The 24514-nt window shown below is 45.5% G+C and overlaps 1 protein-coding gene across 1 annotated transcript in view; it reads left to right on the forward strand.

The window, feature by feature from the left end:
* The window catches only part of LOC141259319 (probable cation-transporting ATPase 13A4), a 279585-nt gene that overhangs the window by 182597 nt on the left and 72474 nt on the right, over positions 1-24514 (forward strand). The window lies entirely within an intron of this gene.

Here is a 24514-nt window from a genome sequence, read left to right on the forward strand (position 1 = left end):
TGGTGACAGCTTTTCACCCCCATAAGATTTTCTTAAGCATCGTCATTAGGTAGTCACCTAGAATGACATCTAATGAACAATTAATCCTCATAACGAGTTCATTTGTGCAGTCACCAGGCTTCAAAAAGTGTTTGCAACCATCATGCATCTTATGCAGCAGCAGTGTTGGTACACATTTGCATACAGTGCTGATCCCTATTCAAAACTGTTCTAAGCCAGAATATGTCAAAATCCACTCAAATAATTAAAGAGAAATGAAAGCCCATCATTACTTTAAGACACAAAGGTTAGTCAATCTGGAAAATTGCTAGAATTTCTAAATTATTATCAAGTGTAGTCATGGAAACCATCAGTCATAATTAGTGATGAGCGAGCATACTCACAAGTACTCGGTACTCGCCCAAGCATCTCAGTACTCGAGATGCTCGGAGCTCGCCGAGTACTTGCGAGATGCTCGGGCGGATGGTCAGGTCCCCTCCCTGCATGTTTGGTGCTCTTTAGAGCGCCAATCAATATACAGGGATTGCCTGCCACTCATTGTAATGCCGCAGCCACATTGGTTGTGGGCATTACAGTGATTGGCTGGCCACACAGCGTCATCAGGTCTATATCAGACCTGGCGCCACTGTGCTCATCAGTCTACTCAGCAATCAGGCAGTGTAGGGAGAGGAGCTGCAGAGCTAGGGAGAGATTTGGCTGTGTATTAGGTAGTGTAAGGAGAAAACAAGTATATTACACATATCCATCTCAATCCTTCTGAGGACTAATCCATCTGCAGAGATATCAGGCAGACAATGTATATAGGCTGGCAGGCAGTGTATAGAGCAGACTGCAGTGCATATAGCACAAGAGGCTCCATTCCAGTTCTGCCTTCTGCTGCTGTTGGATCTTTCTAGACAAAGGCCCAGGTCTCAGGCACCAGGAATAATTTCTTTTCGGATCTTAATCCTCATTATTTGTTTAAAAAGCAATCCAGAGAACACCGTTTTTCTGCGACATTTACTTGCTGGCACTGCAGAATACAGCCAGGTCCTTTTCAAATTACAGCGTTAAAAATCCAGCTATTTAAAACTGATTTGTCCGTCACATGGATCACATATAATTGCGCTGAAAACACTGCCATTTTTGGCCTCCATTCAAATTTTTTTCAGTGTGTTAGCAAAGTTTTTGACACCGGTTTACTGTTCAAAATTGTCACCTACAGGCCAGGTATTTAAAACTGTGGTTTGTCCGTCACACTGATCACATATACATTTTCTGAACATTCTGCCATTTCTGGTCTCCATTCTAATTCTTTTTCAGTGTGTCAGCAAAGTTTTTTGCTCTGGTTTGCTGTTCAAAATAGTTACCTACAGGCCAGGTATTTAAAACCGTTGTTTCTCTGTCACATGGATCACATTCACATATAATTGCGCTGAAAATACTGTCATTTTTGGCCTCCATTCAAATTTTTTTTCAGTGTGTCAGCAAAGTTTTTGGCACCGGTTTGCTGTTCAAAATAGTTACTTACAGGCCAGGTATTTAAAACTGTGGTTTCTCCTTCAGACGGATTACATATAACTTCGCTCCAAATTCAGCCATTTGTAGTGAGCGTGGAAGATATTTTCCTCCATTTAAAATGGGCAAGGTGCGTGGCAAGGGATGGGGAACTGGACGTGATGGTGATGTGCATGCAGAGGCCGAGGACGTGGGCAAGCTGAAATTGTGCCACTACAAACACCCACATCTTCTCGCCCGACCTTCCTGTCTCAATTCCTAGGGGACCGCAGCACACCATTATTGAACCCAGAGCAGTGTCAAAAGGTTGTTGGTTGGATAGCGGATAATGCTTCCAGTCAATTAGCCACCACCACCACCACCCAATCTTCTACATGGTCAAGTCTCAGTAGCCGTGAGTCTGGACCGCATATTCCTCACCCTGATCCTCCTTCCTCCCACCATGCCGAGTGCCCGGAGACAAATGATCCAACACTTGGACACTCTGAAGAGCTGTTCACTTTTCCCTTTATAGATTCGGGCCTCTCGCCCAGTCCACTTGAAACGGGGCAAGAGGAGATCGCATGTAGCGATGCCCAAATATTTGAGCAGCCACAGTCAAGCGAAGGCGACGGTAGGAAAGTGTCACAAGAGATGGACGATGATGAGACGCAATTGCCAGAAAGTCAGGAGGAGGACCAGGGTGCGGAAGTAGAAGACGAGGTGGGGGATGATATAGTAACTGGCCCAACCTGGCAGGAGGACATGCAGAGTGAGGACAGCAGCACACAGGGGGAGGGAGATAGAGCACCCCGACAGGCATGAAGAAGCATTGTGGTGGCCGCTGACAGAAGGCAGGCAACGTTTCCCAGTAACACCAACATGAAGGAATTTGCCAGTACAACTGTTAGGTAGTGTTGAGCCACCCCCGTAGTGTTCGAGTTCGGTTCGGTTCGTCGAACACCCGTGTGTTCGCCGAACTGTTCGTCGAACTGTTCGTCGAACACCTTCGAACACCGTTAAAACCAATGGCAGGCAAACAAAAACACATAGAAACACATAGAAAACACCTTAAAAAGTGTCTAAAAGCTGACAAACTGCTCAGAAGACACAACTAATACATGGAAAAGTGACAAGTACATATAGTCATGCGAAAAGAAAAGAGGTGGAGGAGTAAAAGGAGGGGGAGACACAGATATAGGCATGTCATGCCCTTCTAAAATCCAAAAAGTGAGAAGCCGACACGTTCAGTCCGCTACTGCCCGTGCCACCTCCGCGTCGCCGGGTTTGTGCCAGAGCCGCAGTGAACCCTGACGGCCAGCCCCCCTCTCCCAATACTGGTGCCTGTCCACTGGTGGGTCGAGCGAGCCCCCCTGTGGTGGAGGCAGCTCTAAGCTTTTTAATTTAAATTGTCTCTCTAATTTGAATGAATACACTTTAAATCCATTTACAAGGATCTATTGGAGGGCAAGTCTCATGCCAGCAGCCGCGTAATTCCAGCTCCAGTAGCGTCCACTAAAGCTGCTACAGTTAATAAGCTTTTATAAGGATCGAGCTCGGCTGTCCACCGCAAGGCATCCTACTGCCAGTCCCAGCCCCTATGCCTTGGGGTGCCTCCTGATGCTCTTCACTGAGTATCCCGTGGTCCCGAAGCATTTCCTTTGAAAAAATTAAGTGTCCAAACTACAGGTGGTGTAGCTTGCTTAACAGCTGGGATAATCCGCTGACTAGCAGACACTGCTACTAGGCACAAAGTATTTCCTGGGCTAGATGCAGTTAAAAATTTGTAATTAGATACTCTCGTTGGATGCTGAGAAAGCATTCCATAGAGTCTCCTGGCACGCCATATATGATTCTCTTAAAAAGCTTGGGGTAGGGGTCTAGGGGACCCTTTTATAGCCAAAATCACGGCCCTGTATCGCAATACGTCACCTAGGCTGAAGATAAATGGAACTGTAGCACCCTGAGGGCTCGGTTGCTACAGAGGTATTGCACCTCACCCAGAGGTGTGATATCTCACTCTCAGGTAAGGATGTAGTGTGGATCAGGACCCGACACCTGCATGCATTACACCACATTGCCGTGGGGCAGGGCGACCAATATGCCCCTGAGATGGGCACGACAGTCCCTGTCCCTGGCTGGAGTGGGGGGAGGGAACACTGAGGAAGGGGAACCCTGTAGTGCAGGAGCAGGGAGGAAGCAGTTCCTGGGTGCATTGAGAAGGGAGTATAAAAGGTGGGCACCATCTTAGTTCAGTGCAGAGAAGTCTGAGCAGAAGTGGCAGGGAGCAGGGACTCTGCATGAGCTCTGCTCCGGAGGCGGGCCTAGTAACAGAGGCCCAGGCCTGGAAGAGAGAGAAGGAAGGAAGAGGAGCGGAGAAGGCTCCAGGAACGAGGAACGAAGGGATCCCAGGGGTGCGGACGGGCGAGTCGCCACCGCACGCCCGAATCCACCTGCGTGGAGGGGTCAGGCCAAAGGGGGAGACCGGTCCCCGAAACTAGTGGAGGCAGGAAACGACCCTCAGCTAGAAACAGGAGTCTGTGACATTTTATGTGGCGCAGCCCCTCGCTACACCCGCTAGGAAGGCACCACATAGGGTCAGGGAAACTGGCGCCAAGTTTACCAAGAGGAGGCCCGAGGCAGCCGGACAGAAGGGTTGGTATGAAAGGCCAGACAAAGGACACACAAAGGGGGTCCTGTGAAGCGCTCCAAAGTTATCTGGGAGTTGTCTGAGCCCCTCACCTGGTGAGCACAGTACGACGTGGGCAGCCGTTACCTGCAGACGTGGTCTGGATAATAAGAACTGTGAGTAAAGGCCCTGGACTGCATCACTGACTCCGTGTCGTTACTGCTGCTGCCCTGCACCATCACCCCCATCCTCCGCATACACTGCCCTGAGGCTATACTCCTCCCGTGGGGAGTTATGCTACGCTCTGCTGCACCCACAACACCAGCCTCAGCGGTCTGCCCTGGAGCGGCGGTTCACTCTGACCGCAATCCACGGGTGGCGTAGTCGGACATTTAAACATCAAAACCACATAAATAGTTCCGCCACTGGTTTGACCGCCCTGAGCCACGGAACCGGGTCGCCGCCACGGAGACTACAACCACCAGCATCCACCAAAAAGGGTCCAGCTCCGGGTGTCCCAAAGCCCAGGGGGCGCGTCAGAACATTTTCATCACCTTTCACAATCACCAATGGGACAAGGCAGGGATGTCCTCTGTCCCCTCTCTTATACATCCTAGTGACGGAGCACCTGCTCTCATCAATTCGCCATAACCCCAATATTAGGTGGATTGAGGTGGGAGGCACCGAGTACAAGTGCTCTCTATTTGCTGATGATGTCCTAGTATATATCACTCAATCACATATATCCATCCATGCTGTTATGGCTGAAATAGATCACTTTGTTACATGGTCAAATTTTAAAATCAATGCAGCGAAGTCTGAGGCCCTCGATGTCTCCCTCCCCAAATCCATATAGGATTCCATCCAGTCCAACTTTCCCTTTGCCTGGCCCTCACAGGGTATCAAATACTTAGGAATTCCTATTCATAGAGACCTCTCCCATCTATGTTATCTTAATTTTGGGCCCTTTATTGAACAACTCCATACAGACCAGGCAAGTTAGAACTGTAAGATTCACTACGTGAACCACTGGTGTTTTGTGGAAAAGCACATGTACACTGTGTTCCAAATTATTATGCAAAAAGTGTTTAGGAGTGATAAGGGAAGAATTTGTTTGTTTGTCAGTTAAACTCATTGATGGTGATGTGTGTCAGGGCTCTTTATATCACTGTAAGCAATTGCAGACACCTGTGCTAATTAGTTTGGCAGGTGTGTCCAATGAAAGGCAAGACTACTTAAGAAGGCTGTCTCACATTATTAAGCAGCCTACATTTTCTGCCAAAATGGGAAAGAAAAAGGATGTGTCGGCTGCTGAGAAGCAACAAATTGTGGAGTGTTTAGGTCAAGGCATGACTACAATCAACATTGTGCGATGATCAGGATGAAGTGTCTTGGCAATCAAGAAGTATGTAGCTGATTCACAGTACACACGTGTGCGTGCTGATAAGGGCAAATTGAGGACTCTTTCCTACAGGCAATTACGTCAGGTTGAAAGAGCAGCGGCAAAAAAGCCTTGTCATAGCAGCAGACAAGTTTTTGAAGCTGCTGGTGCCTCCAACGTCCCCTGAACAACAACATGCAGGGTCCTTCAGAGGTTTGCAGCTGTGCATACGCCATCCTGTCGACCTCCTCTATCCACTTCACACAAGCAGAAACGGCTCCAGTGGGCCAAACATTACATGAAGACTGATTTCAAAACTGTTTTGTTCACGGATGAGTGCTGTGCAGCGCTCGATGGTCCAGATGGATGGAGTGGAGGATGGCTGGTTGATGGACACCCCACGCAAACACGGCTACAGCGCCAACAAGGAGGAGGTGGAGTAATGTTTTGGGCTGGAATCATGGGGAGAGAGATTGTCGGCCCCTTTAGGATCCCTGAAGGCGCTAAAGATGAACTCCATAATGTATGTGGATTTTCTCAAACAGCACTTCCTGCCATGGTTCAAGAAGAAGAACCGTGTATTTCACAGCAAGATCATTTTTTTGCATGATAATGCACCATCTCATGCTGCACATAAAACATCTGCATCTCTGGCTGATATGGGCATAAAAGGGGACAAACTTATGGTGTGAGCCCCATGCTCCCCTGACCTCTACCCCATTCAGAACCTTTGCAGCATCATTAAAAGGAGTGTCTATGATGGCGGGAGGCAGTTCACATCTAAGCAACAGCTCTGGGAGGGTATTCTGTCCTCATGCAAAACAATTGAAGCAGAAACCATCCAAAACCTGACAAATTCAATGGACGAGAGAGTTCAGAAGCTCCTTTCGAACAAGGGGTCCTATGTGAAAATGTAACATCACCTAGAATAAAGTTTTGAGTTGAAAACTGTTTGATTTCAGTTTCTAACAACCTGCTAATGCTTTTAATTTCAAAAATGACCATTTTTTTGGTCTTTATTAAAATGAAAAGGTTGATCGAAAAGTTTGGGGGATCTAAGAGTGTGGCAACCCAGTAGTCATGATTACTTCGAATTCTGACAATATGAGGGTCATGCTGCAGGTAGTGCAGCAAGAAGGCACTTATGTGTCTTGCGCATCTCGGAGCCCCAAAATTATTGTCCGGGCTAGATGCAGCTAAAAATTATTATTAATTTTAAATCTGGTGAAGCTTTAGTATAGATGGCCTAATAGGATCAGTGCTGCACACTGCTACAAAGCCCAAATTATTTTCCAGTCAAGATACAGATAAACATGATTAGTAATTTTAAATCTGGTGGAGCTTATTATAGATGGCCTAATAGAATCAGTGCTGCACACTGCTACAAAGCCCAAATTATTTTCCAGCCAAGATACAGATAAACATGATTAGTAATTTGAAAGCTTAAAACGGTTGGTAGGGTGATTTTAACCAATCATCAAGCTTTTACTCTCCCCAGGATGACACAGGGGTAGAAAAGTCGTTTCGGATCCATGATTTGTTCATCTTTATGAACGTGAGTCTGTCTACATTATCAGTGGAGAGCCGCGTGCGCTTATCTGTCAGCACACCACCAGCAGCGCTGAACACACGTTCAGACAGAACGCTGGCTGCGGGGCATGACAAGATCTCCAAGGCGTAAGTGGCTAGCTCCGGCCATTTATCCAGATTGGAAGCCCAAAAAGAGCAAGGGTCCAGTGACACAGTCATGGCTTCAATGTTTACTTGGAGATACTCCTGTACCATCGGCTCTAGGCGTTGACTATGTGTCAGACTTCTTGTCTCCTGTGGCCTTGCAAAGGATGGGCTAAAAAAGTGGTGAAATGATTCCGCAAAATTGATGTTACCAGCAGATACTGTGGTTCTGTTACGGTTTGAGTGCTGAACACTTGACGGTCCCACGGTTGGCAAGTTGGAACTGTGAGATTCACTACGTGCACCACTGGTATTTTGTGGAAAAGCACATGTAAGATTCTGCAACAGTCTCTGCTGATACTCCTGCATGCGTGCATCCCTTTCTATGGCAGGAATAATTTCTGCAAATTTACTTTTGTACCGGGGATCTAACAGTGTGGCAACCCAGTAGTCAGGATTATTTCTAATTCTCACAATTCGAGGGTCATGTTGCAGGTAGTGCAGCAAGAAGGCACTCATGTGTGTTGCGCATCCAGGAGCACCAAGTCCCTGTTGTGTTGGTGGCGAGGTAACAATCATGCTTCCTTCCTCTGTCCTCTCCCCCCAACCTCGCACAACAGAAATGTGATCAAGGTCTCCCTCATCTGATGAGTCTTCCATCAGTTCGTCCTCCACTTCTTCCTGGGCTCCTGCACCTTCCTCACTAGTTTGGCTGCTACCATGCGCCCTGGTAAAAACCATCTCCCCCACCCTCACATGCCTGCCGCCTTGGTGCTGCCGACCGTCTGGACCTTGCAGATGTTAGCCCTTCCGCATACAACTCCTCCTCCTCTACTTCCTCCATCTCCTCTTGTGCCACCACCTGACTCCGAATTCTGTTTAACATGTGCTCCAGCATGTAAATCACCGGAATAGTCATGCTGATAATGGCATCGTCAGCACTAAACATCTTCGTCACCATTTCAAAACTGTGCAGAAGGGTGCATAGGTCCCTGATCTGAGACCACTCCTCCAGCGTGATTTGCCCCACGTCTGGATCTCGTTGGCCCAGGCTATACGTCAGAACGTATTGCACCAGGGCTTGTCGGTGCTGCCACAGTCGCTGCAACATGTGCAGAGTTGAATTCCACTGGGTAGGCACATCGCATTTTAGCCGGTGAAGTGGCAGGCCCAACTACTTCTGTAGAGATGTAAGTCGCTGAGCTGCGGGATGCTAACGGCGGAAGTGAGCATACAGCGACCGTGCCCTCTGCAGACGGCCATCTAGTCTGGGATAGTGGGCTAAAAATTGCTGGACAACCAGGTTCAACACGTGAGCCATACAAGGCACGTGTGTGACATTGCCCCGGCGAAGGGCCGCACCCAGGTTTGCAGCATTGTCGCACACGGCCTTCCCTGGTTTCAGGTCCAGTGGAGACAACCATTCATGAAATTGGTTCTCCAGAGCTGACCACAACTCCTCAGCTGTGTGACTCACATTTCCCAGACATTTCAATGTAAAAACCGCCTGATGACGTTGAGCCCTACTGCCAGCATAGTAAGGAGGTGTGCAGGATCCCTTCTGCGCAGTTAGAAAGCTTGTGGCATGACCAGACAGGCTTTGGGTGCAGGTGGAAGACCGAGAGGAGTTTGAGGAGGCAGAAGCAGTGGAGGAACTTTGACATAAAGAGGATTGACGCACAACTCGTGGGGACGGCAAGACTTGGACAGCAGCCCCTTGTCCTGCTGTCACCATAGTGCTCAGTCAGCGACATGTAACGCCCCTGTCCATGCCTACTCGTCCAAGTGTCTGTGGTGAAATGCACCCTGTCACACACAGAGTTTCTCAAAGAAGCGGTGATGTTGTGTGCGACATGCTGGTGGAGCGCAGGCACACCTTTCTTTGAGAAGTAGTGCCGACTGGGCATCTGGTACTGGGGCACTGCGATGGACATAAGGTCTCGAAAATCCTCTGTGTCCACCAGGCGGAAAGGCAGCATTTCTGTAGCCAAGAGCTTGCAGATGGTGAAATTCAACCTCTTAGCTTTCTCATGGCTAGGAGGAAATTGTCTTTTACTTGTCCACATCTGAGGGACCGAGGGCTGGCTAATGTGCTTAGACGGGGTTGATAAGGGTGTCCCCGGCAAACTGCCGGTCTGTGAGGAAGATGCAGGCGGACATGTTAGGTTGCCTTGATCCAAAGGTGGTGCTATCGATGTCGGACAGCGCTCAACACCAGCTGGTGTTACCACCTCCAAAGAAAATGATGACCTGCCAATCACGCTGGCTGTTGCGGGTAAAGAGGTGGCAGGTCTGCGCCCCAAAACAGGTGTGACTGCTGTCCCCCCAGTCACAGAGGATGAAGAGGCCGCGGATGCACAAGATATGGCAGACGGTGGTTGGCCCGGACGGCTAGGCCGCATTGTAGCACACTGAGCTTCCCACTGCAACTTATGCTTCATGTCCATGTGCCGGTTCATGCATGAAGTACTCAAACTATGTATTTTTTGGCCTCTACTTAGCTTTTGCTGACAAATGTTACAGATAACACGAGTTGGGTCATCTTTATCGATCTGAAAAAATGACCAGGCTATGCAAGGCTTAGCACCCATGCGACCTGAAGAGCCACCACGACTTGTGGTGAGAGGCAGAGTTGTGTTTGAGGATGCAGTTGTTGACGTGCTTCCAGTACTACGTCTCTGTCCAGGAAGGCGCAACCTGACCTCGTCGTCACTAGCATCTTCCTCCACCTCCTCTGCTGACCTCATCTCTTGGCTGACTGTGGGTTGACAGTAAGTGGGATCTCCAACCTCATCATTATCACCCTGTGCGTTATCACACCCGTCGTCCTCAGAGCCAACCTGTTCCTGCCCTGACAAAAAACTAAAGTTGTCGCTCCAATCAGGTATTTGAGTCTTATCATCGTCTTCCTCATTGTCTCCACCGACAGGAGTTACAGTTTGGGAATGAGGGTCTACATTATGGTCAGAACCTTCTGCGTCTGGTCCTGGATCCGACTCATAAAGATTCTGGGCATCAGTGCAGATCATTTCCTCGTCTGGATTCACAGAAGCGCTGGAGTCGACCTCTGATTCCCAGGCTATAGTATGAGTAAACAGCTCTGCAGACTCAACCATCTGTTCTACCTCATACTCAGACGGGCAGCTGGAGATTTGGGAGCTGTGAGGAAGCAAGTGCGATTGGGGTGACACCTTTGAGGACTGGAGTATTTGTGATGTTGAAGTTGATGTGGAGGAGAGCCCACTTAAAGGAGCACTTGATATCCGTTGAAGCACCTGCTGTTTTTGTGCCTCATCTGGAATTTGTAGCGATTGGCGTGGCCGTAAGAAAGGGATCTTATCACATTGTCCGCTAAAAGAAGTAGACATTTTAGTTTGGCTGGAAGATGGTCTTTCTTCTGCAGATGTTACTGTTGCTTTAACACCTTCCCCACGGACACAACCTTTTTTCCCCTTCCCAACACGCCTATTCCCCTTTCCGCCAGCAGCAGGCCTTTTTCCACTCATTTTGGTGGTTAACTAATTCACAACTCTGGAGTTGTTTGCACAAAAAAACAATGGATGGGAACCGAGCAGAGCTGAGTGGCCAAACTGTGGTATTAGGCCAAAACTATTGGCTGGGTTAGATGCAGAAAAAAATTATATTCAATTTGCAACCTGATGGAGGTCAGTATAGATGGACTAATAGAACAAGTCCCACACACAGCTAGAAGACCAAATATTTTTTCAGAGGTAGATGCAGAAAAATTTTTCATTCAGTTTGCAACCTGATGGAGGTCTGTATAGATGGATTAATAGAACAAGTCCCACACACCTACAAGCCCAATATTTTTTCAGAGATAGATGCAGAAAAAAATATATTCAGTTTGTAACCTGATGGAGGTCAGTATAGATGGACTAATAGAGAAAGTCCCACACACTGCTAGAAGGCCAAATATTTTTTCAGAGCTAGATGCAGACAAAAAATTATTTTGAATTTGCAACCTGATGGAGGTCAGTATAGGTGGACTAATAGAACAAGTCCCACACACTGCTAGAAGGCCAAATATTTTTTCAGAGCTAGATGCAAAAAAAAATTATATTCAGTTTGCAACCTGATGGAGGTCTGTATAGATGGATTAATAGAACAAGTCCCACACACAGCTAGAAGCCCAAATATTTTTTCAGAGGTAGATGCAGATAAAAAAATATTTTTAATTTGCAACCTGATGGAGGTCAGTATAGATGGACTAATAGAGAAAGTCCCACGCACTGCTAGAAGGCCAAATATTTTTTCAGAGCTAGATGCAGATAAAAATTATTTTTAATTTGCAACCTGATGGAGGTCAGTATAGATGGACTAATAGAGAAAGTCCCACACACTGCTAGAAGGCCAAATATTTTTTCAGAGCTAGATGCAGATAAAAAGTATATTCAATTTGCAACCTGATGGAGGTCAGTATAGATGGACTAATAGAGAAAGTCCCACACACTGCTAGAAGGCCAAATATTTTTTCAGAGCTAGATGCAAAAAAAAATTATATTCAGTTTGCAACCTGATGGAGGTCTGTATAGATGGATTAATAGAACAAGTCCCACACACAGCTAGAAGCCCAAATATTTTTTCAGAGGTAGATGCAGATAAAAAAATATTTTTAATTTGCAACCTGATGGAGGTCAGTATAGATGGACTAATAGAGAAAGTCCCACACACTGCTAGAAGGCCAAATATTTTTTCAGAGCTAGATGCAGATAAAAATTATTTTTAATTTGCAACCTGATGGAGGTCAGTATAGATGGACTAATAGAGAAAGTCCCACACACTGCTAGAAGGCCACATATTTTTTCAGAGGTAGGTGCAGAAAAAAATATATTCAGTTTGCAACCTGATGGAGGTCTGTATAGATGGATTAATAGAACAAGTCCCACACACAGCTAGAAGCCCAATATTTTTTCAGAGGTAGATGCAGAAAAAAATATATTCAGTTTGCAACCTGATGGAGTTCAGTATAGATGGACTAATACAACAAGTCCCACACACAGCTAGAAGCCCAATATTTTTTCAGAGGTAGATGCAGAAAAAAATATATTCAGTTTGCAACCTGATGGAGGTCTGTATAGATGGATTAATAGAACAAGTCCCACACACTGCTAAAAGGCCAAATATTTTTTCAGAGCTAGATGCAGATAAAAATTATATTCAATTTGCAACCTGATGGAGGTCAGTATAGATGGACTAATAGAGAAAGTCCCACACACTGCTAGAAGGCCAAATATTTTTTCAGAGCTAGATGCAGATAAAAATTATATTCAATTTGCAACCTGATGGAGGTCAGTATAGATGGACTAATAGAACAAGTCCCACACACAGCTAGAAGCCCAAATATTTTTTCAGAGGTACTGGAGATGCAGATAAAAATTATTTTTAATTTGCAACCTGATGGAGGTCAGTATAGATGGACTAATAGAGAAAGTCCCACACACTGCTAGAAGGCCAAATATTTTTTCAGAGCTAGATGCAGAAAAAAATTATATTCAGTTTGCAACCTGATGGAGGTCTGTATAGATGGATTAATAGAACAAGTCCCACACACAGCTAGAAGCCCAAATATTTTTTCAGAGGTAGATGCAGATAAAAAAATATTTTTAATTTGCAACCTGATGGAGGTCAGTATAGATGGACTAATAGAGAAAGTCCCACACACTGCTAGAAGGCCAAATATTTTTTCAGAGCTAGATGCAGATAAAAATTATTTTTAATTTGCAACCTGATGGAGGTCAGTATAGATGGACTAATAGAGAAAGTCCCACACACTGCTAGAAGGCCAAATATTTTTTCAGAGCTAGATGCAGATAAAAATTATATTCAATTTGCAACCTGATGGAGGTCAGTATAGATGGACTAATAGAGAAAGTCCCACACACTGCTAGAAGGCCACATATTTTTTCAGAGGTAGATGCAGAAAAAAATGTATTCAGTTTGCAACCTGATGGAGGTCTGTATAGATGGATTAATAGAACAAGTCCCACACACAGCTAGAAGCCCAATATTTTTTCAGAGGTAGATGCAGAAAAAAATATATTCAGTTTGCAACCTGATGGAGTTCAGTATAGATGGACTAATACAACAAGTCCCACACACAGCTAGAAGCCCAATATTTTTTCAGAGGTAGATGCAGAAAAAAATATATTCAGTTTGCAACCTGATGGAGGTCTGTATAGATGGATTAATAGAACAAGTCCCACACACAGCTAGAAGCCCAATATTTTTTCAGAGGTAGATGCAGAAAATAATATATTCAGTTTGCAGCCTGATGGAGGTCAGTATAGATGGACTAATACAACAAGTCCCACACACAGCTAGAAGCCCAATATTTTTTCAGAGGTAGATGCAGAAAAAAATATATTCAGTTTGCAACCTGATGGAGGTCTGTATAGATGGATTAATAGAACAAGTCCCACACACAGCTAGAAGCCCAATATTTTTTCAGAGGTAGATGCAGAAAAAAATATATTCAGTTTGCAACCTGATGGAGGTCAGTATAGATGGACTAATACAACAAGTCCCACACACAGCTAGAAACCCAATATTTTTTCAGAGCTAGATGCAGAAAAAAATTATATTCAATTTGCAACCTGATGGAGGTCAGTATAGATGGACTAATAGAATGATGCTATGCCCAAAAGATTTTACTTCACTAGGTGCAGTAAAAAAATTGGTATTCTATACACAGGTGGTATATCTTGCAACACAGATAGGCTACTCCACTGACTAACACACTCTGCAATAGGCCAAAAAGGATTAGCTTTGCTAGATTCAGCCAAATGCTGTGAAAAAAACTTGCACAGCACTGGCACAGACCTGCCTGGCAAAAACTGATAGGAACTGATGTAACCTAGTCCTGAAAATTACAATTAGTCTTTACTCCCACAATCTATATATTTAAGAGCACAGACCTGCCTGTTAAAAGTCGTAGGAAATGCTGTAACCTAGTCCTTAAAAGAACTGCAATCACAACTATTTCCTACTCCCAAGCTATCTGTAGATTTGTGCGAAAATTGGCTTGAAATTAACAAGGTATAGCGCACACAGCAACAGCGGTGCCATCTAACACGCAGCTGCAGCAGTGAGAAAATGGTGGCGACGGGGAAAATGGCTTGGTCTTATAGGGCAAGGACATGTGACATACACTGCCAATGACACATGCCCTTGCTTGTGTGAAAAAAAGCACTTCGCTCCGTGTGTGCGCTGCTGATAGGCTGACAGATTGCACCTCCCCACTGTAAATGCGGGAAAGAGAAAAAAAAAATGGAGATCTTCATTGTTCCTGCAGAGATCCATCCCCTGCCCCTCCCCCCACCCCGCTGTACACTCAAACTGCGTATTAACATTAATTTTCATCATTACTGAGAAAAAATCCAGTTATGAATTTGGTGCACGAACAGTTATCGAACATAACCTCGAACAGCCGAATTTTTCTCAAATTGTTCGTGTTCGCCGAACGGCTCGAACACCGCCCAAAACAGCTCGAATTTGAGATTGGCGAACAGTTCGAGTAGAACAACGCTCATCTCTACTGTTAGGTCTTCCCGAGTCTGGTTGTTTTTTAAAGACTCTACCGATAACCCCAAAAAGGCCATTTGCACCACCTGCCAAGCCAGCATCAGCAGGGGTGGCAAAACTAGCAGCCTGACCACCACCAGCATTATCAGGCACATGGCAGCAAAGCACCAGACTTTGTGGATCGAACGCCAGGGTCCAGGAACAGTGTCTGCGGGTGGCACCATTGCTTCTTCCGCTGTTGTGCATGCAAGCCAATCCCCTGTCATGGTGCATGCAAAGATGCCTCCTGCCCTGCACCTGTCATTGCATACTCTCAAGTAGCAGCATCAGAAAGCACATCCATGTCCTTGTCCCAGCGCAATGTTCAGTAGTCCTTGGAATGCAAGAGAAAATATGCAGCCAATGCCCCACAAGCCACACTGCTAAATTCTCACATTTCACAACTGTTTGCGCTCGAAATGTTGCCTTTTAGACTCGTGGAGACAGAAGCATTCCGCAACCTGATGGCGACGGCCGTCCCTCGGTACTCGGTCCCCAGCCGCCACTATTTCTCCTGGTGTGCCATCCCCGCATTAAACAAGCACGTGTCCCAAAACATTAGCCATGCCCTCAACAACACAGTTACCGGAAAAGTCCACCTAACCACAGACACGTGGACAAGTGCTTGTAGGCAGGGAAAGTACATCTCGCTGACGGCACACTGGGTTAATATAGTGGAAGCCGGGACCCAGTTGGACCTTGGGACGGAACACGTCCTCCTGACGTCAAGGATTGCGGGCACTAGGTCAATCAGGGTTGCCCCCACAGTCAACAGCTCCGGCACCTCATCCTCCTCAGCCTCCTCCTCTATTTCAGCCTCCATCTCCGAAATGACCACATCAGTCACAAGCTGGAAGCACTGCACCACTGCCTCGGCTAAGCGGCAACAGGCTGTGCTGAAGCTAATATGCTTAGCTGACAGACCACACAATGCTGAAGAGTTGTGGACAGCTCTGAAAGAGCAGGCAGATCTGTGGCTCACACCGCTGTACCTACAGCCAGGCATGGTCGTGTGTGACAATGGCCAGAACCTGGTGGCAGCTCTGAGGCGAGGTGAGCTCACACACGTACCATGCCTGGCCCATGTGCTTAACCTCAAGGTTCAGCGGTTTCCCAAATCCTACCCGGAGCTGCTGAATCTGCTTGTTAAACTAAGCTGCCTGTGTGCCCATTTTATAAAGTCACCTACAGCTTCCGCCGCCCTTGCCGTGTTTCTGCACCGTTTGCAGCTTCTGACTCACAGTATGGTGTGTGATGTCTTCATGCTTTGCAACTCTACACTGCAGATGTTGGGAAGGATTTGTGAGCAGAAGAGGGCAGTTGCTGAGTACCAGCATCAACAAGGCCGTTGGTATTCAGCTCAGACTCCACACATAAGACCTCAGGAGTGGACATGGATGTCAGACATATGTACCATACTCCAAAACTTTGAGGACTCCACCAAGATGGTGAGCGGCGATGACGCCATAATTAGCGTCACCATCCTGCTTCTCTGTCTTCTGAAATGCTCTCTGCTCACAATCAAAGTGGATACATTGCAGGCAGAGGACGATGAGATGGAGCAAGGAACCATATAGGGTGATTACACACAGTCCAGCCAAAGTGGATTGGGTGACAATGAGGAAGAGGAGGAGGAGGAAAAACAGGAGTTAGTTTCAAGCGCTATAGACGGTACTACCTGCATAGCTGTCATACCGTCTGTTCATCGTGGATGGCCAGAGGACAGAGAGGAGGAGGAGGAAGAGGAGAGCATGGAGAGTCATCCTCTTGATGAGGACACGGAAGTCTTGCCTGTTAGTAGTCTGGCACGCATGGCTGATTTTATGTTACTCTGCCTTTCCCATAACCCTCGCATTCTCAAAATGTTGGGTGACAGTCATTACTGGTTGGTGACACTTCCAGACCCACACTACAAGGAGAACTTTATATCTCTTATTTCTGAGGTGGACAGGTCTACAAAAATGGGGCAGTGCCAGAAGGCCCTTGTTGCGGAACTATTAAAAAAATTCCCATCTGAAAACGCAGGCGGCAGAGGTCACAGCTCATTGGACAGCCAAGGAGTACAGGCGAGAGAGACACAACTTCAATCCAGCTGAGGCAGGGGAACGCTGTCAAAGTTCTGAGAGAATTTTCTCAGTCCCTCCCATCGTACAGGCCCTGAGGCGCGGGGTACTCTCACAAGGAGTGCAAAGTTTGGGAAGATGCTGAGGGAGTACCTTGCCGACCGTACCAACGTCCTCCCTGATTCCTCTGTGCATTATAATTATTGGGTATCCAAGCTGGATACGTGGAATGAACTGGCTCTCTATGCCCGTAAAAAAAAAAATGATACAGTATGTTCATGTATATCCCCTATGGCTAAATGTTTGTCAGCCCATACACTTATTGATTTGGCATTACAAGTATAGGAGACCCGCTATTTTCTAATGGGAACATTTTTTATGAGGCCCTCCTCCACGTCTCTTCTAAAGGGCATTGAAGTGCCTCCCAATTTTTGGCAACCCTTGCATTCACTGCATAGGCAAACACAATGGAGACCCACTTCCTAAAAATGGGAACATTGTTTTCAGGAGGCCCTTTGACCTCCACGTCTCTTCCAAGGGGCATTGGAGTGCCTCCAAATTTTTGGAACCCTTGCATTCACTGCATAGCCAAACACAATGGGAGATCTACTTCCTAATAATGGGAACATTGTTTTCAGGAGGCCCTCGTCTAATTCTCTTCAAAGGGATATTGGGGTGCGTCCAAATTTTGGGCAGCCCTGCCACTCACTGCATACGCAATAACAGTATAGGAGTCCCACTCTTTATTATTGGGAACAATAAAACATAGCCGGCTGATGGCTCTGTAAGAATAGTGAAGGCCGACTGCTGGCCTTTTAAGAATAGTAAAGGCCGCCAGATGGCCCTATAAAAATAGGCTTTGTGACTTTCAGAGTCCCTCCTTCATAAATGAAACACTATGTGTCTGATGATATCTCACACACCACGTGGCCAGATAAGGTTGTAAAATGTTAAAATGACATTTCCTGGTGAATGCATTTGTCATGGTTGAAAGCAATGCAAAAGTGAAAAAACGCATCAAAAATGCTACGTGTGAACATAGCCCAAGGTGTGGAGGAGCATTTTTTTTTTGGTTATTTATTTTGCTTTATATACAAGTCATTACCCTGGAAAGAATGTTCCTTAACATATTTCCCAGGAAAATCCATTTTGGTTTTGTTTTGGTATGTTTTATTGTGAGTCCGTAAAAGTAGCGTAATACCTCTGACAACGTTGTTGACAGAAGTGACCTGGGAGTCAGAAATGCTTCCAGGATCTTCCCCATGCTGTCCCCATGTCATTTAAGCACTTTTCCCATCGATTTGGGCAATTTTTAGGCCCTCTGCAGACCGCCGGGGGAGCCGCGTGAAAAATGCTCAAGTTTCCCCGAGACTTACATTTGGCTCGCTGCTCGGGTCGAGCATCCGAGTATTCCAATGTGCTCGACCCGAGCGTCGAGCACCCGAGCATTTTAGTGCTTTCCCATCACTAGTCATAATGATATGATGATCATGAAGACCGCCCCCCAAGAAAGAGAGACGAATAATTACCTTTGCTGCAAATGATACGTTAAGCAGAGATACCAGCTACAGAAACCACAAATTGACATCACTTCAGATATGAACAGACATCAAGTGGCAGACACAGCTTAACATTAGCTGTCCAGATGAGACTGCAAGAAGCAGGCTTTATTGATTGAATTGTTGCAAACAAGCCACTGTTGAGGACCACAAACAAGAAGAAAAGATTTGTGTTGGCTAAGCATGACGAGAACAGGACATTACTGTTATGATCTGCAAGAAGTACAAAGGAAAGATAGGGGAAAGCTGTCCCTACAGTAAGACTAAGATGAATCCCTACAATGTAGTCGGCTGCCTGTTCCTAGTGAACAGACCCGCCTAGTCCTCGGCTAGTCTGAACGAAGACCTATAGAATTAAGGTAGGGGTCCCTAAAAGAACTAAGGACTGGAACAAAAATAGGACACCTCCTAAACAGAACTAGTTGCAGAACACAAAAGGCAAACTGACAAAAAGTACTAGAGGTCCCAGAGGACCAAGAAACCGACAGAGATAGGCACCGAAGCACCAGGCTAGCAAAACAGTCAAACAACACTGAAGTTCAGCACAGCCAGAAGGGCGGAGCTGGAATATAAAGGCAGATGGTCACGTGACCGCAAAACACAAGATAGAAAAAACTAACAGGAGGGTTCTAACAGTACCCCCTCTTTTATGAGGATCCTCCGGATCCTCCAGGCCTAGGCCTATCTGGAAACCTCCTGTGGAAAGCTTTAACAAGCCTAGGAGCAGAGACATCATCCGTCCTTACCCAGGAGCTGTCTCCGGGACCGAAACCCTTCCCTTAGACAAGGTACTGTAATCTCCCTCTATGCCATCTAGAATTCAAGATACGCGAAATTTCAAATTCGCCGTCTTCCACCACAGGAGGAACTGTGACAGTGGCGTCCCTATCTGACACGTCAGCCTTTTTCAACAAGGAAACATGAAACACAGGATTAATCTTCCAGGAAGTAGGGACATCCAACCTAACAGAAGACGGGTTAACAACCTGAAGCACTTTAAATGGACCCACAAACTTAGGACCCAGTTTTTTAGAGGGAATCCTCAACCGCAGGTTCTTCAAGGATAACCAAACCATGTCAACCACAGTAAACAAAACCTCTTTACGATTCCTGTCAAAATACTTCTTGGACTTCTTGTTAGCCTCTTGAAGGTTGCAACGTACATTAGTCCAAACTCTCTCCAAATCACCGGAAAAATTCTCCTCCTCCGGCACCGCCGACCCCAATTTGGAGAACGAACCAAAAGATGGATGTCTCCCAGTACAATAAAAAAAAGGAGAACACCCAGCTAAGGAGGATGTATGATTGTTAATAGCAAATTCTGCGAGAGGCAGAAACTCAGACCACACCTCTTGATTGTCCGCCACAAAACAACGCAAAAACTGTTCAACATCCTGGTTCTTTCTTTCAGTCTGTCCATTCGACACAGGATGATAACCTGACGAAAATGACAAATGGACTCCCAACCTGTCACAAAAAGCACGCCAAAAGTGAGCCACAAACTGAGGTCCTCTATTAGAAATAATATCCGTGGGAACGCCATGGAGCTTGACAATCTCCTTAACAAAAGCCTTAGTGAGTGTCTTGGCGCAGGGCAACTTAATGAATGGAACCAAATGACACATCTTACTAAAATGGTCCACGACCACCCAGATAACAGTAAAACCCTCGGACACAGGAAGATCAGTAATAAAATCCATAGTGAGATGCGTCCAAGGCGCACTAGGAACCTCCAGAGGGCAAAGCAACCAAGCAGCAGGAGTATGTGAAGCCTTTGACCTAGCACACACAGTACACTGGCGCACCCACTTGATGACTTCCTTCTGCCATCCAGGCCACCAAAAACTGCGACTGATAAGTCTCTTATTCTCCGAAACTCCTGGATGACCTGCCAACCGAGACTCATGACACTACACAAACAAATCTCTCCTAAAGGCTCTAGGCACGAACAACCCCCCATGGGAAGTGTTAGATGGAGCATCATCTTGAGCATTCTGAATACCATTCTCCAAAACGGAGTCCAAAGCCGCCACCACCTCTCCTTTCTGTAAAATGCTCTCCTCCTCCTCGGCACCGACCATAGGAGAGAAGCTGGGAGATAATGCATCGGCTTTAACATTCTTAGCACCAGGGATATAGGTAACAGAAAAATGAAACCTAGAAAAAAAAAGTGCCCACCTAGCTTGATGGGCATTCAAGCGCTTGGCAGCATCCAGATAGATCAAATTCTTATGATCTGTGAAAACCTGAATAGGAAATCTAGCACCTTCCAAAAAATGACGCCAATGTTCAAACGCAAGTTTAATAGCCAGCAACTCCCGATTTCCAAAATCATAATTCAGTTCGGTTTCTGAAATTTTTTTCGAAAAGAAGGCGCAAGGATGTACTCCACCCTTGTTCTCCTGAGACAAAACTGCTCCGACCCCCACCGATGAAGCATCGACCTTGACCAAAAAAGACTTGGTCTCATTAGGCTGCATAAGGTAGGGGCAGAACTGAACCTCTCTTTGAGATACTCAAACGCTTCAATGGCCTCAGTAGTCCACTGGGCCGTATTCGCACCTTTCCTGGTGAGATCGGTTAGCGGTTTAACAATTACAGAAAAAATCTTAATGAATTTCCTGTAATAATTGGCAAAACCCAAAAATCTCTGTATAGATTTCAAACCAATAGGCCTAGGCCATTCCTGCACAGCCTGAACCTTCACAGGGTCCATCTCAAAGCCCTCGCTGGAGACAATGTAGCCCAAAAAAACTAATTTTCAGCACAGCAAACTCACATTTCTCCAGCTTAGCAAAGAGTGAATTATCACTCAATAACTGCAAAACTTCACGTACACTCTGCCAATGGGACTCTAGATCTGGTGAATAAATCAAAATGTCATCCAAATACACAATCACATTCTTACCAATCAAAGGTCTCAGGATGTCATTAATAAGGTTCTGAAAAAATGCAGGTGCATTGGTAAGACCAAAATGCATCACCAGATTCTCAAAATGACCTACCGAAGTGTTAAAAGCAGTTTTCCATTCACCACCCTCCTTCACATGTAACAAATTGTATGCCCCCCGGAGATCAATTTTGGAGAACCACTTGACTCTCACTAACTGGTTAAACAAGTCAGGAATTAACGGCAATGGGTAGGAATTGCGTTCGGTAATCTTATTAATTTCACGAAAATCCAGACATAGACGTAAACTGCCGTCCTTTTTTTTAACAAAGAAGAATCCAACTGTCACAGGCGACTTAGAAGGTCTAATGTGACCAGCAGCCAGGCTAGTCTGCATGTACTCCTCCAAGGCCTTTCTTTCAGGGATAGTCAGATTAAACAAGCAACTTTTGGGAAGAGTAGCACCCGGAACAAACTCAATGGCGCAATCATAATCCCTATGAGGAGGTAAAACTTGCGATTCCTCCTCCGAAAACACCCTCCAAAAATTTTGAATAGGTACCAGTAATTCCCCTTTTTCCACAGCCGCAATGCGACCTTTACAACATTTATCATAGCACTTCGGACTCCAAGACTTAATCATATTAATAGACCAGTCCAATAAAGGATTGTGCAGTCTTAACCAAGGCAATCCTAGAACAACTGGAGAGGGCAAATTATCCAAAACAACCAAGTCCAAAATTTCTTGGTGAACTCCATTGATTGTGAGGGGAAATGCAGCAGTCTTGTGAGTAATACATTTCAAAGGAGTGTTATCAATTGCAACCACAGAAATAGGTGATGACAAAGGTTTGGATTTCAATTTAAGTTTTTCCAAAAACCCTTTATCAATCACATTAAGTGTTGAACCACAATCCACAAATACCTGAGATTCAATCAAATCTCCCTGCAGAGTAGTACTCCCAGAAAGAAATACTCCTGCAGAGCGTAAACAAGCTATACGGGTGTAGCTGACCTATTTTTCTTTACTTAAACGACGCTCACAATACTTAATCAAATGGTCAGCTTTACCACAATAAAGACACAATCCCTCGGCGAATCTCCGATCTCTTTCTTGAGAGCGGATTGACATCGCCCCAACTTCCATCTGTTCCCCGCCGTCAGAGCCGATTTTCTGGGGACTAGGACCTGACATTACAGGAGTCTTTACCTCATTGAGCCTGTACCTCAGTCTTCTGTCCACACGAATAGCTAACTGCATAGCTTCCTGCAGAATCTCAGGTGCAGGGAATGTAATTAGCAAATCCTTAACCCTTTCACTCAGACCAGCAAGAAATAAACATCTCAATGCCGGATCATTCCACTTAACTTCTGAAGCCCATCTCCTGAAATGTGTGCAATAATTTTCAACATCATCTGACCCCTGATTCAAACATCTAAGTTCAGATTCAGCAGATGTGATTAGATCAGGATCGTCATATAATAGCCCGATAGCAGAAAAAAAATCTTCAACAGACCTTAAACACGGATCATTGGGCTGGAGAGAAAAGGCCTACCCCTGTGGTTCATTGCGCAAAAGTGACTTAATAAAACCAATGCGCTGTGATTCATTCCCAGAGGACCTTGGTCTCAAAAGAAAAAATAAAAAAAAGCATTTTTAAAGGAAAAAAAATCTTGCTGTTTACCATAAAAAACATCAAGCAGTCCTACCTTGGGTTCGACAAAATGCGCTCCAGGACAGCTACTCACATGTTGCTGAAGCTTGGCCACCTCCAGAGACAATTCCTGCAGGCGTTGAGCCAAATCCTGGATGGAAACCATACTGATCCCCGAATTTCTTTCCTTTTAGTTGTTTGGGCTGGACTTACTGTTATGATCTGCAACAAGTACTAAGGAAAGATAGGTGAAAGCTGTCCCTACAGTAAGACTAAGCTGAATTCCTACGATGTTTCGGGCTGCCTGTTCCTAGTGAACAGACCCGCCTAGTCCTCGGCTAGTCTGAACGAAGACCTATAGAATTAAGAGAGGGGTCCCTAAAAGAACTAAGGACTGGAACAAAAATGGGACACCTCCTAAACAGAAGTAGTTGCAGAACACAAAAGACAAACTGACAAAAAGTACTAGAGGTCCCAGAGGACCAAGAAACTGACAGAGATAGGCACCGAAGCACCTGGCTAGAGAAACAGTGAAACCACACTGAAGTCCAGCACAGCCAGAAGGGCTGAGCTGGAATATAAAGGCAGATGGTCACGTGACCGCAAAACACAAGATAGAAAAAACTAACATAAGGGTTCTGACAATTACATCAATGAAAATCAGTACTGTGGTCTAATGAGTCAGAATTTCTGATTTTTGGTACAAGCCACCATGTCTTGTGAGACGCAGAAAAGGTGAGCGGATGGTTTATTCATAAGTGGTACGCACTGTGAAGCGTAAAGGGGGAGAAGTGATGTTGTAGGGTTTTCTGCTGGTAACACTGTTGGTGATCTATTCCAAATTCAAGGCACTCTTATCCAGTATGACTATGGCTGAACTTTGCAATAACATGCCATACCATCTGGTTTGCACTTAGCAGGACCAATATTTGTGTTACAACAGAAAAACAACCAAAATCACGCCTTCAGGGAGTGTAATGATTACATGACCAAGAAAGAGAGGGTGGTAGCGCTGTGTAAGATGACATGGTCTCCTAAGTCATCTGACGAACTAGCTGAGATGTTTTTGGGATGAGTTAGTCAACAGTTTGAAGTCAAAGCAGTCAATAAGTGCTCATCACCTTTTGGAACACCTTTAAGACTGTTGAAAATCCTTTCCAGGTGACTAGCTGATAAAGCTGCTTAAGAGAACAGATGATCAATCTGATAAGACAAAAATTTGACAAATTACGTGGATTTTACAGAGAAATTGTATTCACAGCAAAGTTATTCTCTTCAACTTCCTTCCAGACACAGAGCATAGTAAATGAAAGATATAAAATAAATAAATACTCAACTCACCATTCACCTGACCCGCAATCGACAAAGCCCACTGTGTTCTCCTTGCCTATTATGCCGATAAATGGCAAATGAGCTTTAATGGGGATAAATGTAAAGTAATGTACTTGGGTAGGGGAAATAAAATGTTTAATTATATGCTTATTTGTAAAACACTGGGCAAAACTGTAAATGAAAAAGACTTGGGTATATTGGTGGACGACAAGCTCACGTTTAGTGGCCAGTGTCAGGCAGCTGCTGCAAAGGCTAATAAAATAATGGGATGCAT

Source organism: Phyllobates terribilis, unplaced genomic scaffold (genome assembly GCF_046119375.1).
Source record: "Phyllobates terribilis strain yellow unplaced genomic scaffold, ASM4611937v1 Scaffold_3__8_contigs__length_932513732, whole genome shotgun sequence".
NCBI lineage: Eukaryota > Metazoa > Chordata > Amphibia > Anura > Dendrobatidae > Phyllobates > Phyllobates terribilis.